Here is a 15040-nt window from a genome sequence, read left to right as displayed (position 1 = left end):
GACATACAATTTCCTGCATATATTTTAAGCACCAAATTAATCAGATTACTGTGGATTTATTATCATTCATGGGACACCAATTTTCCTGGAAATTTGTAGAGACGGGGGAACTACGAATTTAAATATGTCAAACAAATTACATATTTTCTGTAAGCTAGAATGCAGACATTGGCAAAATCATGAAAAAAAATCTATCACATACTATTGGTTTCATCATGCGATGAAAATTGGTACCCATGAAAATAAACGTATCCACAGAATTAATTTTTTTTTTTAAAGTTTAAATAACAGATACCTAGAATGTGAAAATGAAAATTTCTGTTTCAAAATTTTTTGAAGTTATTTTCAAATGAGGAATATAAATTATAGCTCTGATTCTCGTCTAACTTTGGCTGTACTTTTGTCTTAATTTGGTTTGATCAGCTCTTTTACCTTTGTATTGATTTGAATTAAAAAAAAATTGGCCTCAAACATCACTTAAGAGACATTCATTGTGTATCAGATGCAGGAAAATTGGTATTAAATATGTTAATTGCTTTAAAACCGTAGTTTTTCTGATTTAAAGAGTTATCTGCCCTTACAAAGGTTTCCTCTTGATTTTTATACGGCCGCAAAAATTTTAATTTTTCGTCGTATATTGCTATCACGTTGGCGTCGTCGTCGTCGTCCGAATACTTTTAGTTTTCGCACTCTAACTTTAGTAAAAGTGAATAGAAATCTATGAAATTTTAACACAAGGTTTATGACCACAAAAGGAAGGTTGGGATTGATTTTGGGAGTTTTGGTTCCAACAGTTTAGGAATTAGGGGCCAAAAAAGGGCCCAAATAAGCATTAGTCTTGGTTTTCGCACAATAACTTTAGTAAGTTAAATAGAAATTTAAACACAAGGTTTATGACCACAAAAGGAAGGTTGGGATTGATTTTGGGAGTTGAGGTCCGAACAGTTTAGGAATTAGGGGCCAAAAAGGGGCCCAAATAAGCATTTTTCTTGGTTTTTGCACCATAACTTTAGTATAAGTAAATAGAAATCTATGAAATTTAAACACAAGGTTTATGACCATAAAATTGTTGGTCCAGTTTTCAAATTGGTCTACATTAAGGTCCAAAGGGTCCAAAATTAAACTTTGTTTGATTTTGACAAAAATTGAATCCTAGGGGTTCTTTGATATGCTGAATCTAAAAATGTACTTAGATTTTTGATTATTGGCCCAGTTTTCAAGTTGGTCCATATCGGGGTCCAAAATTAAACTTTGTTTGATTTCATCAAAAATTGAATAATTGGGGTTCTTTGATATGCCGATTCTAACTGTGTATGTAGATTCTTAATTTTTGGTCTCGTTTTCAAATTGGTCAACATAAAGGTCCAAAGGGTCCAAAATTAAACTTAGCTTGATTTTAACAAAAATTGAATTCTTGGGCTTCTTTCATATGCTGAATCTAAACATGTACTTAGATTTTTGATTATGGGCCCAGTTTTCAAGTTGGTCCAAATCAGGATCCAAAATTATTATATTAAGTATTGTGTAATAGCAAGAAATTTTCAATTGCAGAGTATTCAGCAATAGCAAGAAATCTTCAATTGCACAGTATTGTGCAATAGCAAGAAATTTTCAATTACACAGTATTGAGCAATAGCAAGAAATCTTCAATTGCACAGTATTGTGCAATAGCAAATATTTTCAATTGCACAGTATTGCGCAATAGCAAGAAATATCTAATTGCACAATATTGTGCAATAGCAAGAAATTTTCAATTGATTGGAGTTATCTTTCTTTGTCCAGAATAGTAGTTGAATCAACTTAAATCATTGTTTTATACAATATACAATGTATATTCACTTTTACTACCAACTGATAAATTAAAACAATCTTTACCATTCAGTGATAACAAGCACTTTTTTTTACATTTTAATATTTTATGATGTATTTAAATGAGTAGTTATTGCTATTTCTTAAATTTTTTTGAGAGAATTAATATTCAACAGCATTGTGAATTGCTCAAAGGCAAAACAAACATTTTAAGTTCATTAGACTACATTCATTCTGTGTCAGAAACCTATGCTGTGTCAACTATTTAATCACAGTCCAAATTTAGAGCTGAATCCAGCTTGAAAGTTGTGTCCATACTTGCCCCAACCATTCAGGGTTCAACCTCTGCGGTCGTATAAAGCTGCACCCTGCGGAGCATCTGGTTTCAATTTTGAGTTTATTTGTTGTTTTGTGATCAAAATACAACTTATATATATTATTTTTTATTCCTGCGAAATGTATAATGGATCTCTATGAAACTTTATATATATGAAGGTTCAATACCACAAAAGGAAGGTTGGGATTGATTTTGGGGAGGATGTCATCATCCCAACCGCTGAGGAATTAGGGGCCCAAAACAAACATGTTTCTAGTTTCAGGATAATAACTTGTGAATTAGTATTTTGATTGCTCTGAAATTGTATCACAATGATTATTACCACAAGTAGAAGGTTGGGATTCATTTCGGGGTTATGGGGCCAACAGTTTAGGGATTAAGGGACAAAAAGCGGCAAAAAAGATTATTTTTTTCTAGTTTCTAGACAATAACTTGTGTGTTAGTGGATGGATCACTCTGATATTGTACTACAATGTTTCACACTTCAAATGAAAGGTTGGGATTGAGTTTTGGGGTTATTGCTCGAATGGGGGTTTTAAAAAGTTGGTGGGGTTGGAGGTTTTTTTTTCCAATTTTTTTTAGGGAATCATATTTTTTTGAAAAATTTTGAATTTTGGAAAATTTTCAAGAATAAATTTCTATCACAGTATTGCACAATAGATTTATAAGATCTATTGTGCAATAATATTCCACATTAATTTTGTGTCAGAAACCTATATTATGTTAAAAATTTGATCACAATCCAAATTCAGACAGTATCAAGTTTGAATATTGTGTCATTTGCTCCAACTGGTCAGGGTTGACCTCTGCAGTCTTATCAGATTGCCCTCAATGAAGCATTTTATTAAGTGTTGATATTATCACTGTATATCTAATGACATTTTGTTTTTGTCACATAATGTGTAAATTTTGTCTAAAACTTCAGATTCCTTGATATTCATAGTCATAGTGTACCTAATTATATGGTTTTGTAGATATCAGTAAAGTAATATTTCAGATACATTCCAAGAACCAATTTTTACAGAGGATGACCTTGAGGTCACTCCGATGTATTGTTATCGCTTAAATTTCCGTCATTCATAAATTCTAGTCAAATTAGTTTTGGGTTTCCAACACCAGTGAAAAAAGTGCATTTTCATACCTGCGATTTCTGTTCTCCGGTTGTACGATGTTTCAACAAAATATGGAATCATTTCAGTTGTTGATTTAGTGGTGAAAATTTGACTGAATTATATCTTAATAACTACGATTTTATATGTTTAATTGGTGTTTCAGAAAGAGGTCAGGTGCTCTTGTTCATTCATAAAATTATCGTTCATTCATAAATTTATCGTAAAATAAAAATCACTACACAGGTTATACGTGTAGTGTAAATGACCACCTGTAATCTAAAAATAGCGGTCTCACTAATAACGACAAGAAGAACTTTTAGCGACAAGAAGCGTCAAGAACGGACAAGAAGAATAAATTAAGCGACAAGAAGACTATTTAGCGACATGAAAACTTCTCGTACCGCATGAGGATGACACATATCAAATGAACAATTATGTGTGGGACTTAGTTTTAAGAAATGATGTCAAAGTAACACTATGAAAATATTTTTAGTAAGCTGAAATATATATTTATTTTTTACATGTTTATGTCTTGTAAGTTATTTTATTTCTGTCCCATTTTTCAACATTAGTGTCTCGAAAGGTGAAATGTTTTAACTGAATGGTTAATTTAAATTAATTATGAAAATTGTTAAAATTAAATAAATAAAAGTAATTATTGCCCAGTTACAAACACTTAACCAGGGGATAATCCATAATTACCCCCAACTTTAGCCTGGTAAACTTGTTGTCTCCTTGTGAAATATAAAACATATTAAAAATGATTTCCTGCTTAAGTTTTTTATTGATATAAAGTCAAAACCTTCTTGCTTTTCACTAGACAACCATGTCCTGTCAGGTTTAATTCTTATATATGTAGATGAAAAATAAAAGTGTCCCAAAACATTAACATGGCAGCAATTGCTTTTACAGCCTTTAAGGCTTTGATTTTTTTTTACAGAAGAGTGTCCACCATGCACTTGCACTGCACTATAATAATAGTAGAATAGAATTATCATATATACAAATAGATGAAAATGATATTAATCGGTCGTCCAACTGTCTATATCAATCTGCTCAGCTCTTAATAAAACTCCATATCACGGCTTACTCGACAAAAAGCTTAATATTATGTCTCGCAGCTGATATTTTACGATATCAACATGCAGACAACCTGATAATCGGTACATACATTCAATCGTAATATTAATTATATATATAACAACAAACCAGTGTATTCTCTACGACTATTATTATACAAGTATAATAGTCCAAGGTATACTGATTTCTTGCACTACAATATAATAGTTATTACGGTGAGGTTGAATTTCCTGTCATTTATTCATCATCCAAGCACGAACTTGTATCAGAAAAAAATATCTCTGTAAATAAACCCAAGTTTCAGGTATAGAGATGTGATCTGTTTCTGTGACATGTGCTTTTGACCATCCACAAGAACCTGCGGTCATCCGATGTTCAGTACTTCAGTACTTTGATTCTACAAGCTTCCATGCTGACTTTTATAAAACAATGAAATCAAATGACAGCGAAAAAAATAGTTTTACCTCAATCCACTGCTTCGCTGAACACAGTTGGATACAACTGGAGAGGTCCAACCCTGACATAGAATAACTGTAGTCAAAGAACTTAATTGGTTATATAATTTGAATTTATAATCAATATTCAATACACTATACTGTTTCTGGATCCTCCACTGAGATTCATACTAAACACAAGTTATTGTCAGGAAACTACAAAAATGCTTATTTGGGCCCCTAATTCCTAAACTGTTGGAACCAGAACCCCTAAAATCATTCTGAACTTCCTTTTGTGGTTATAAACCTTGTATTTAAATTTCATAGATTTTTCTGAACTGATACTAAAGCTATATTGTCCATAAACCAACTGTCTTCAAACAAGGATGACAACAACGGGATACCAATATATGACTGCAAAAATTGTGTTCGTATGAGGATTAACACCCATTGAAATTAAATATTAAAAAGAAAAGTCCTCTCTTTTATATGAATTTGTTGTTTAAATCAGTTTGTTGAAGACTGCAACATAAATGCACATTTGATAGAGGACGCATAGGTTGTAAAAATGCCAAAGAAGGTTGATATTTTGTTTTGTGATGCAGCATTTGCTTAATGTAAAAATGTTTGTTAAAGATATAAATATATGGTGTATGACAGAACTCTGTTTTCAATATCTTTGTAATATAATTTCCTTTTGCATATTAATTTTCAGCAGTTCTTTGATATCTGTTTAATAATGATGTAGATAAGAGACAAAGGATCTTTAGAACCTCTAGTTCATTTTATTCATTTTATGACTCAGAATGTATTTTTCTACTAAAGCATTAAGTAAACAAAAATCAAAATAACGATCAATGTATTTAAGAAGCTCAACCTTTACCTGTTACAATGAATTTCCCAAATATTAAGTAGATTCTTACTTTTTCAAATAAATCATTGAACATCTGACCAGGATTAACTTCTCATATTTTGTTTTTAGCATATAAAAAGAGATAAAAAAAAATACTTGTAATTTGAATATAGATATACACTTTGTTGTTTAGTTATAGATTTTGATTCTAGAATGCATATGAAATTAAGTGCAAAGGGAGGTAATATATCATTTACACACTTATGAAATTATTGTTTATGAACAGTGTGTACCAGCTATTGAATTTTTCCATGTTTGTTGGGGAACATTATTGTCCATTCCATTGTGTACTCTCATCTTATATCTATCGGGAAAATAAGATTGATAGATTTTTTTATGAGATATCATATTGTTTTCTGATTTAATCATTCATTTATTGATATTGATAATTATTATCAAATTTACTTTTTAAATAAACATTTGAAGATTTAAACAATGCAACTTATTGGAAGAAGAAAAAAATAATGATTAAATATTTTTATATGTGGTATATCCAAAATGAAACAGAAATAATTACCATACCAAATGACATCTACGTTAGCATAGATGTTTATACTTAGCTTAAAAGATTGATAGAAACAATAAACAAAAATCTACCACTACTAGTGAAAGGTTAAGTAGCTGTTAAACCTGGTGTAATCCACAATTACTACGTAAGAAAATGCCTGTACCAAGTGAGGAATGTGACAGTTGTTGTCCATTTGTTTGATGTATTTGAGCTTTTGATTTTGCCATTGGCTTAAGGACTTTCCATCTTGAATGTCCCTCAGAGTTTATTATTATTGTCGAGCCTTCGACTTTAGTCGAAAAAGCGAGACTAAGCGATCCTACATTCCGTCGTCGTCGGCGGCGGCGTCCACAAATATTCACTCTGTGGTTAAAGTTTTTGAAATTTTAATAACTTTCTTAAACTATACTGAATTTCTACCAAACTTGGACAGAAGCTTGTTTATGATCATAAGAAAGTATCCAGAAGTAAATTTTCTAAAAGTAAAATTCCATTTTTTCCGTATTTTACTTATAAATGGACTTAGTTTTTCTGTGAGGAAACATTACTCTGTGGTTAAAGTTTTTAAAATTTTAATAACTTTCATAAACTATCCTTGATTTGTACCAAACTTGGACAGAAGCTTGTTTATGATCATAAGATAGTATCAAGAAGAAAATTTTATAAAAATAAATTTCCACTTTTCGGTATTTTACTTATAAATGGACTTAGTTTTTGTGCCAGAAACAAAACATTCATTCTGTGGTTTAAGTTTTTAAAATTTTTATAATGTTAAACTATCCTGGATTTCTACCAAACTTAGACAAAAGCTTGTTTCTGATCATAAGATATTATTCAGAAGTAAATTTTGTAAAAAAAAAAAAAACACTTTTTCCGTATTTTACTTATAAATGGACTTAGTTTTTCTTCCAGTTAACATTACATACAGTCTGCAGTTAAAGTTTATAAAACATTTATTAGATTCATAAACTATCCTGGATTTTTTACCAAACTTGGAAGCTTCTTTCAATAAAAAGACAGTATCGAGAGGGAAATTTTTATTGATGTTTTTCCTCATTTTTGTTGAGTCTGCGATTAACAGTAAAAGTAGGCGAGACACTGGGTTCCGTGGAACCCTTACGAATTTTTGTGACTTTGCTTCCCATCAACTAAGCATTAAACCTGGTTTGAAATACACCGTATAAAAGTAGGTAAAAGATGTCAAAAAGGGCAGTCAAAAAGCATAAGTAGAAGAACAAGAGTTCACACGCTGAAATGTCTCACCTTCTTAACTTATCATTGATATTATGTTGATAGTCCTAAATATAAAGCTTTATTACAACTGTCACATAAACTAAACATTAACCAAGAAAACTAAACATTGACCAATGAACCATAAACATGAGGTCAACGTTAGATGAACCATGCCAGGCAGACATGTACAGCTAACAATTCTTCCATACAACAAATATAGTTGACCTTTTTAGCTTAAAAGAAAAACAGACCAAAACACAAAAACTTGAGGACAAGGTCAAAATTAAATCCTGTGCGACTAACATAAAGATCATAAAATATTTCCATACACCAAATACAGTTGACCTATTACATATAGTATTAGAAAAAAAGATCAAAACTCAAAAACTTAACTTTGACCACTGAACCATGAAAATGAGATCAAGGTCAGACGACACCTGCCAGCTAGACATGTACGACTTACAGTCCTTCCATACACGGAATATACTAGACCTATTGCTTACAGTATCTGAGATATGGACTTGACCATCAAATTTTAACCTTGTTTACTGATCCATGAAATGATGTTGAGGTCAAGTGAAAACTGTCTGACTGACATGAGGACCTTGCAAGGTACACACAGACCAAATATAGTTATCCTATTACTTATAATAAGAGAGAATTTAACATCACAAAAATGCTTAGCTTTTTTTTAGTAGTTGCTGAACCATGAAAATGAGGTCAAGGACATTGGACATGTGACTGAAGGAAACTTCATAACATGAGGCATCTATATATAAAGTATGAAGCATCCAGGTCTTCAGTCTTCTAAAATAAAAATATTTTTAAGAAGTTAGCTAACGCTGCATCCGTACCCCCCGCCGCCCGATCACTATTCCTATGTCGCAGGCTCAACAAAAACGCCATAGTAAAAATAAAAAAAATGTCCAATAACCAAATTCAAACAATAAAAAGACAATTTAATTAAAGACAAAGCAAAAACCAATGATGATCTAAGTGTTTGAAAAAGGTTAGCAGCCATCTTGTTGAGTAAAAGGAGACGCGTTGTGGCTACAAGTGGCATATATCAGAGCAAAACTCAATTACAGGCTTCTAACTTAGGACAGGCACATACAGTACAGCCTGTGACATTCTCTTAATTATGTCCACCCTCTTGCATGGTCAACATCCAATGGTGGCCATTTATTGGGGTATTCAATCTTGAGATGTTGGCCATGTACATAGAGAATGTAAGCAAGATCCTCAGTAGTAATCTAAGCAATAGTTCACTTTGCTCATGTGAGTAAAAGGAGAGTTTGCAGCTATAACGCAGCATATATCAGTGGAAATCTGTGAGCAAAACTCAATAACAGGCTCCTGACATGGGACAGGCGCATACATACAGAACGTAGTGGGGCTAACTCACACGTAAGCAGAATCCTTACCCTCCCCTCAACCTGGGACAGTGCTGTAACAGTACAAGTATTATGGTAGCCTGATTGATATCGGATATGTTCCTTACGTCGTAACTACAACCCCCTTCCCTTTCATGAATGAGACCTACCGAATTTCTAAAAGGGTTCGTGGTTTATTAAACCAAGAGTTCCAAATGGTAAAGTTGAAATCATCCCTTCGTAAATATTACGGACGCCATCACGAGTTGGTTGACCGTTATGGAATAACCGTTTCACAAATGATATTGAATGTGTTCCTTACGTCGCAGCTACAATCCCCTTCACTTTCATGAATGTGACCTACCGAATTAGACTATTTACCTGATTTGTTATCACATAAGCAACATGACGGGTGACACATGTCGAGCAGGATCTGCCTTACCCTTCCGGAGCACCTGAGATCACCCCTAGTTTTTGGTGGGGTTTGTGTTGCTTATTTTTTAGTTTTCTATGTTTTTCTCTGACAGTTTATGACGTCTTTACACTAAATCCATTGGATGTTGGATATTTACTAAATGATAATTTAGTCTTAGATGCATGATTTTTTTATAAGTTGTTAGTGGCTTTGAAATAGCTGTTAGTAACTGCGAGTACTTTCAGATCTGTACATTGTGTATTTTTGTTGTTGGGATGTATAAGTACCCGGCCACATCCAACTGTATTTGTAGTATTTGTATCCATCTGACTGTTACTAGTAAGCCTTTTTCAACTGATTTTTACAGTGTGTTCTTATGTTGTACTGTTACACCACTGTCCTAGGTTATGGGGAGGGTTTGAATCCTGCTAGCATGTTTATTAACCCCACAACATTCTGTATGTTTGTGTCTGTCCCAAGCCTGTTACTCAGTGGTTGTCATTTGTTTCAACAGTTACATATTTGTTTTTCGTTAATTTTTTGTACACAAATTAGTCCTTTAGTTTTCCTCGTTTTAATTGTTTTACATTGTCATTTCGGGGCCTTGTATAGATGAATATGCGATATAGACTTTGCTCATTGTTGAAGGCCGTACAGTGACCGTTGTTTATTTATGTGTCATTTGGTTTCTTGTCAATCTCATCACATCATTTTTTTATATTTGTTTGGCATCCTACTAAGTTAGTTTTTTGTCGAGCCTCCAACTTTTGTCGCAGAAAGCTCAACATATGGATAGTGTTCTGGCTGCGTCTGTGGCGTAAGCTAACTTCTTAAAAGCTTTATATTTTAAAAGGTGGAATATCTGGATGCTTCATACTTTGTATAGAGATGCCTTATGTTTCGAAGTTTCGGTCAGTCATATGTACAATGTCCTTGACCTCATTTTCATTGTTCAGTGGTTATTTTGTTTTGGTCTGTTTTTCTTGAACTTTAAGCAATACGTCAACTATATTTGTTGTATTGAAGAATTGTTAGCTGTACATGTCTGCCTGGCATGGTTCTTATGACCTTGACCTCATTTTTATGATCATTGGTCAATATTTATTTTTCTTGGTTAATGTCAAGTTAATGTGACAGTTGTATTAAAGTTTTATATTTAGGACTTTCAACATAATATCAATGATTAGTAAAGAAGGTGAGACATTTCAGCGTTTGCACTCTTATCTTCAATTGTCATTACATCTTATAACCTAAGCTTTCAGTAACAGCAAGTACTTTAAGTTCGGTCTTTTTTATGCAGCCTTTGGTATGAATGTCAGAGACAACTATCATTATAAGGTGATTTCATATTCTGGTGAGCAAGAGGATTTTTTTTCCAGATGAATATTCTTAATAAAATTTCTTCTTGTACTTCACTGAAATTCATTTTCATTCTAAGATTAGGTATCTCATACAAGGATCTGTATTTTGTTACCTAGAATTTTCGTTTCCAATCTTTTTTTGTTCTGAATATTCATTTCCATCCTTTCTTGTGCTGGATATTCATTTCCATCCTCTCTTTTGTTGAATATGCATTTCCATCCTCTCTTTTGTTGAATATTCATATCCATCCTTTCTTGGGCAGAATATTCATGTTCATCCTTTCTTGGGCTAAATATTCATATCCATCCTTTCTTGGGCAGAATATTCATATTCATCCTTTCTTGGGCAGAATATTCATTTGCGTCCTTTCTTGTGCTGAATATTCATATCCATCCTTTCTTGGGCAGAATATTCATGTTCATCCTTTCTTGGGCTTAATATTCATATCCATCCTTTCTTGGGCAGAATATTCATGTTCATCCTTTCTTGGGCTAAATATTCATATCCGTCCTTTCTTGGGCAGAATATTCATGTTCATCATTTCTTATGGTGAATACTCATATCCATCCTTTCTTTTGCAGAATATTCATTTCCATCCTTTCTTGGGCAGAATATTCATGTTCATCATTTCTTATGGTGAATACTCATATCCATCCTTTCTTTTGCAGAATATTCATTTCCATCCTTTCTTGGGCAGAATATTCATTTCCATCCTTTCTTAGGCAGAATATTCATTTCCATCCTTTCTTGTGCAGAATATTCATATCCATCCTTTCTTGGGCAGAATATTCATGTTTGTCCTTTCTTGTGCTGAACATTCATTTCCATCCTTTCTTGGGCAGAATATTCATTTCCATCCTTTCTTGGGCAGAATATTCATATCCAACCTTTCTTGGGCAGAATATTTATTTCCGTCCTTTCTTTGGCAGAATATTCATTTCCATCCTTTCTTCGACAAAATTAGCTGTTTTCGGTTATCGCAAGGCCAGAATTAATCAATCATAGACTAACTACCAAAGATTTGGAATAACTTTTACTATAAAAGATTGAGATGTGGTGCTCTTTACCAAATATTTGGAGACATGATTCAATTTATTATCTTGAACCTTGCCTCATGTCTCATAATTTTTAACAGGCATCAAGGTTTTTGTCGAGCCTGTGATTTTGGTTGCAGAAAGCTCGACATAGGGATAATGATCTGGCAGTGGCTGCAGCGTTAGCTAACTTATTTAAAGCTAAATAAATGTATTTTAAAAGGTGGAGGACCTGGATGTTTCATACTTTGTATATAGATGCCTCCTGTTAAGTCTTGGTCAGTTACATGTACAATGTCCTTAACCTAATTGTCATGGTTCAGTGACTACTTGAAAAAAAAAGTAATGATGTTTTGTAATGTTAAATTCTCTCTTATTTTAGTAATAGGATAACTACATTTGGTATGTGTGTACCTTGCAAGGTCCTCATGACTGTCAGACAGTTTTTACTTGACATCGAGCTCATTTCATGGATCAGTGAACAAGGTTAAATTTTGGTGGTCAAGTACATATCTCAGATACTATAAGCAATGGGTCTAGTATATTCGGTGTATGGATGGACCGTAAGATGTACAAGTCAACTGGCAGGTGCAATCTGACCTTGACCTCATTTTCAGGGTTCAGTGATTATAGTTAAGTTTTTGTGTTTTGTTCTGTTTTTCTTGTACTGTATGCAAAAAGTCTACTATATTTGGAGTATGGAATGATTGTAAGGTGTACATGTCTTGCTGGCAGGTGTCATCTGACCTTGACCTCATTTGCATGGTTCAGTGGTCAAAGTTTTTCCTAATACTTTATGCAAAAGGTGAACTATATTTGTTGTATGGAAATATTTTATGATCTATATGTCAGTCACTCAGGTTTTATGTGACCTTTACCTCATTTTCATGGTTCATTGCTCAGTGTTAAGTTTTTTGGTTTTGGCCTGTTTTCTTAAAACTATAAGCAGTAGGTCAAACTATATTTTTTTGTATGGAAGAATTGTTAGCTGTACATATCTGCCTGGCATGGTTCTTCTGACCTTGACCTCATTTGTATGGTTCATTGGTCAACATTTAATTTTCTTGGTTAATGTTAGGTTTATGTGACAGTTGTAATAAAGCTTTATATTTAGGACTGTCAACTTAATATCAATGATTAGTAAAGAAGGCGAGACATTTCAGTTTGTGCACTCTTGTTTGTTATACAAATTAATAAACAATGCAATATGTACATTTGCTCAAAAATCCAGAAAGCGAGATGAAAGTACTTGATTGTTCACATGTTTGTGCTAATAAGTCTTTGGATTGATTTAAGCCAGTTCAATTTATATTTTATATGGTGCGTCTTTCTGATGTTACACTATTGTTTCATGTAAGGGTGAAGGTTGGGACTTTAAACTGTTGTTTGCACCTGTTATAAGTCAGGAACCAGGAATCGCTTTCATAAAAACACTTTATGACTAAGATTGATAGTAAATCATGAACAATTCAGTATACTTACAATCAATCTTAGTCGTAAGTTTTTTTGGTAAAACCAACTCCTGATGTTCTGTGGTTATTGTTTGCTGATGTGGTTCTTCTTTTCTTGTTTTTTTTTATAATAGATTAGACCGTTGATTTGCCTGTTTGAAAGGTTTTACACAGGTCAATTTTGGGACCATTTATAGCTTGCTGTTTTGGTGTAAACCATGGCTGTGTTAAAGACTGTACTTTGATCTATAAGGGTTTATTTTTACAAATTGTGACTTGAAAGAAGAAATGTCTCAGAAACAGACAAATCTAAAAATTCAAATATCAATTATCAAAAATTCAGTGTTGTCAAATGAATTTAAAAAAATAAAAAAATCCTTTTTTATCAAGGGCAGATATATATATTGAATTTGAAAGGACAATTCGTCTTTGGGAGGTTTTTCAAGAAAATAAAGCCTGTGGCTTCTTATTTATTTTTGATATTGTGCAAAAATTAATGAACACTAATATTTTGACTGTCTTTTTCTTCTTAACACCCAGTTAAAAAGAGAAATGCATATCATAGGAAAATGCCAGAGCACAGAATCTCAATGCAGAATAAAGAAATGCTTAGTTTTGTTTCTAACTTTATTTGTATACCACTATGACTAATTTCAGCACTAAGCTACCTTATGTAAATAACTACAGTTCTATGAAAAAGATGAATTTAAAAATTGGATATGATTCCCAATATATACATTTATATTTATATATATATGGATATTAGTTGATAAATGATGAGAAATGTCAATGTCTGATCAGCTTTTCTTGAAAGCTTATACTTGTTGGATATAACATCAAAATAGAAAACACTTAATGCATAAAAGAAACATCTAAATATTGCACAATTTGTTTAAAAAAAAACACTACTCAGTATCTTTTTCAACATTCAACTTTTCACATTTTTTACAATATATTACAAAGACATTTTGCTACAATAAAAAACAAGAATATGTCTGTAGAACACAGACGCTCCTCCACACTCATTTTCTATGTTCAGTGGACCATGTAATTGGGGTCAAAACTCTTAATTTGGAATTTAAATTAGAAAGATCATATCATAGGAAACACAAGTACTAAATAGTTGATTAGACTTCAACTTCATAAGGAAAAACTACCTTGGCCAAAAACTTTATTCATAAACTTTAACCTCTAAGAGGAAAAGTCGAAAGAACTGAGTCACAAACAAATGCTCAGACTAAAAAATCTAAGTGCGGCATTATAAGAAGGGCATAAAAAGGCAGTTGTGCCAAGAGCACATAGATGCAGTCATTGCTATATTAAACTTGTTACAGAAAAAATTTGTTAGGGTTCTGCAGAACCCAGTGTCTCACCTACTTTTACTGTTAATCACAGGCTCAACAAAAATGAGGAAAAAAAATAATAAAAATGTTCCTCTCGAAACTATATTTTGATTGTAAGAAGCTTCTGTCCAACTTCAGTAAAAAATCCAGGATAGTTTATGAATCTAATAAATATTTTAAAAACTTTAACTGCAGGCTGTATTTAATGTTAAACTTATGATCATAAACAAGCTTCTGTCCAAGTTTAGAATAAATCCAGGTTAGTTTAAGAAAGTTATTAAAATTTCAAAAACTTTAACAATAGAGTGAATATTTGTAGACGCCGCCACCGGGGCAGTCAGAATGTGGGATCGCTATGTCTCGATTTTTCAACAAAAGTCGAAGGCTCAAAAATAAAATGATTTATAAATATGGAAATCAGTTAATCAAGAGCAAATACAACTGCTATTTAGATTAAAAAATCATTAAATTATAAATTTTACATCAAATTTGATTGTTAAAAGTTTGACTGTTAAAAAGCAGTACTGTGAATTCATTATTATTCATTGGATACCAAATTTCTTGGATTTTGAGGGTACAGGGAAACAATGAATTGAAATTTGCTTTATGAATAACTGCAGACTCTTGGTAAGACAC

This window comes from Mytilus galloprovincialis, chromosome 11 (assembly GCF_965363235.1).
Source record: "Mytilus galloprovincialis chromosome 11, xbMytGall1.hap1.1, whole genome shotgun sequence".
In the NCBI taxonomy this organism is placed as follows: domain Eukaryota; kingdom Metazoa; phylum Mollusca; class Bivalvia; order Mytilida; family Mytilidae; genus Mytilus; species Mytilus galloprovincialis.
This window is presented reverse-complemented; position numbering follows the sequence as displayed.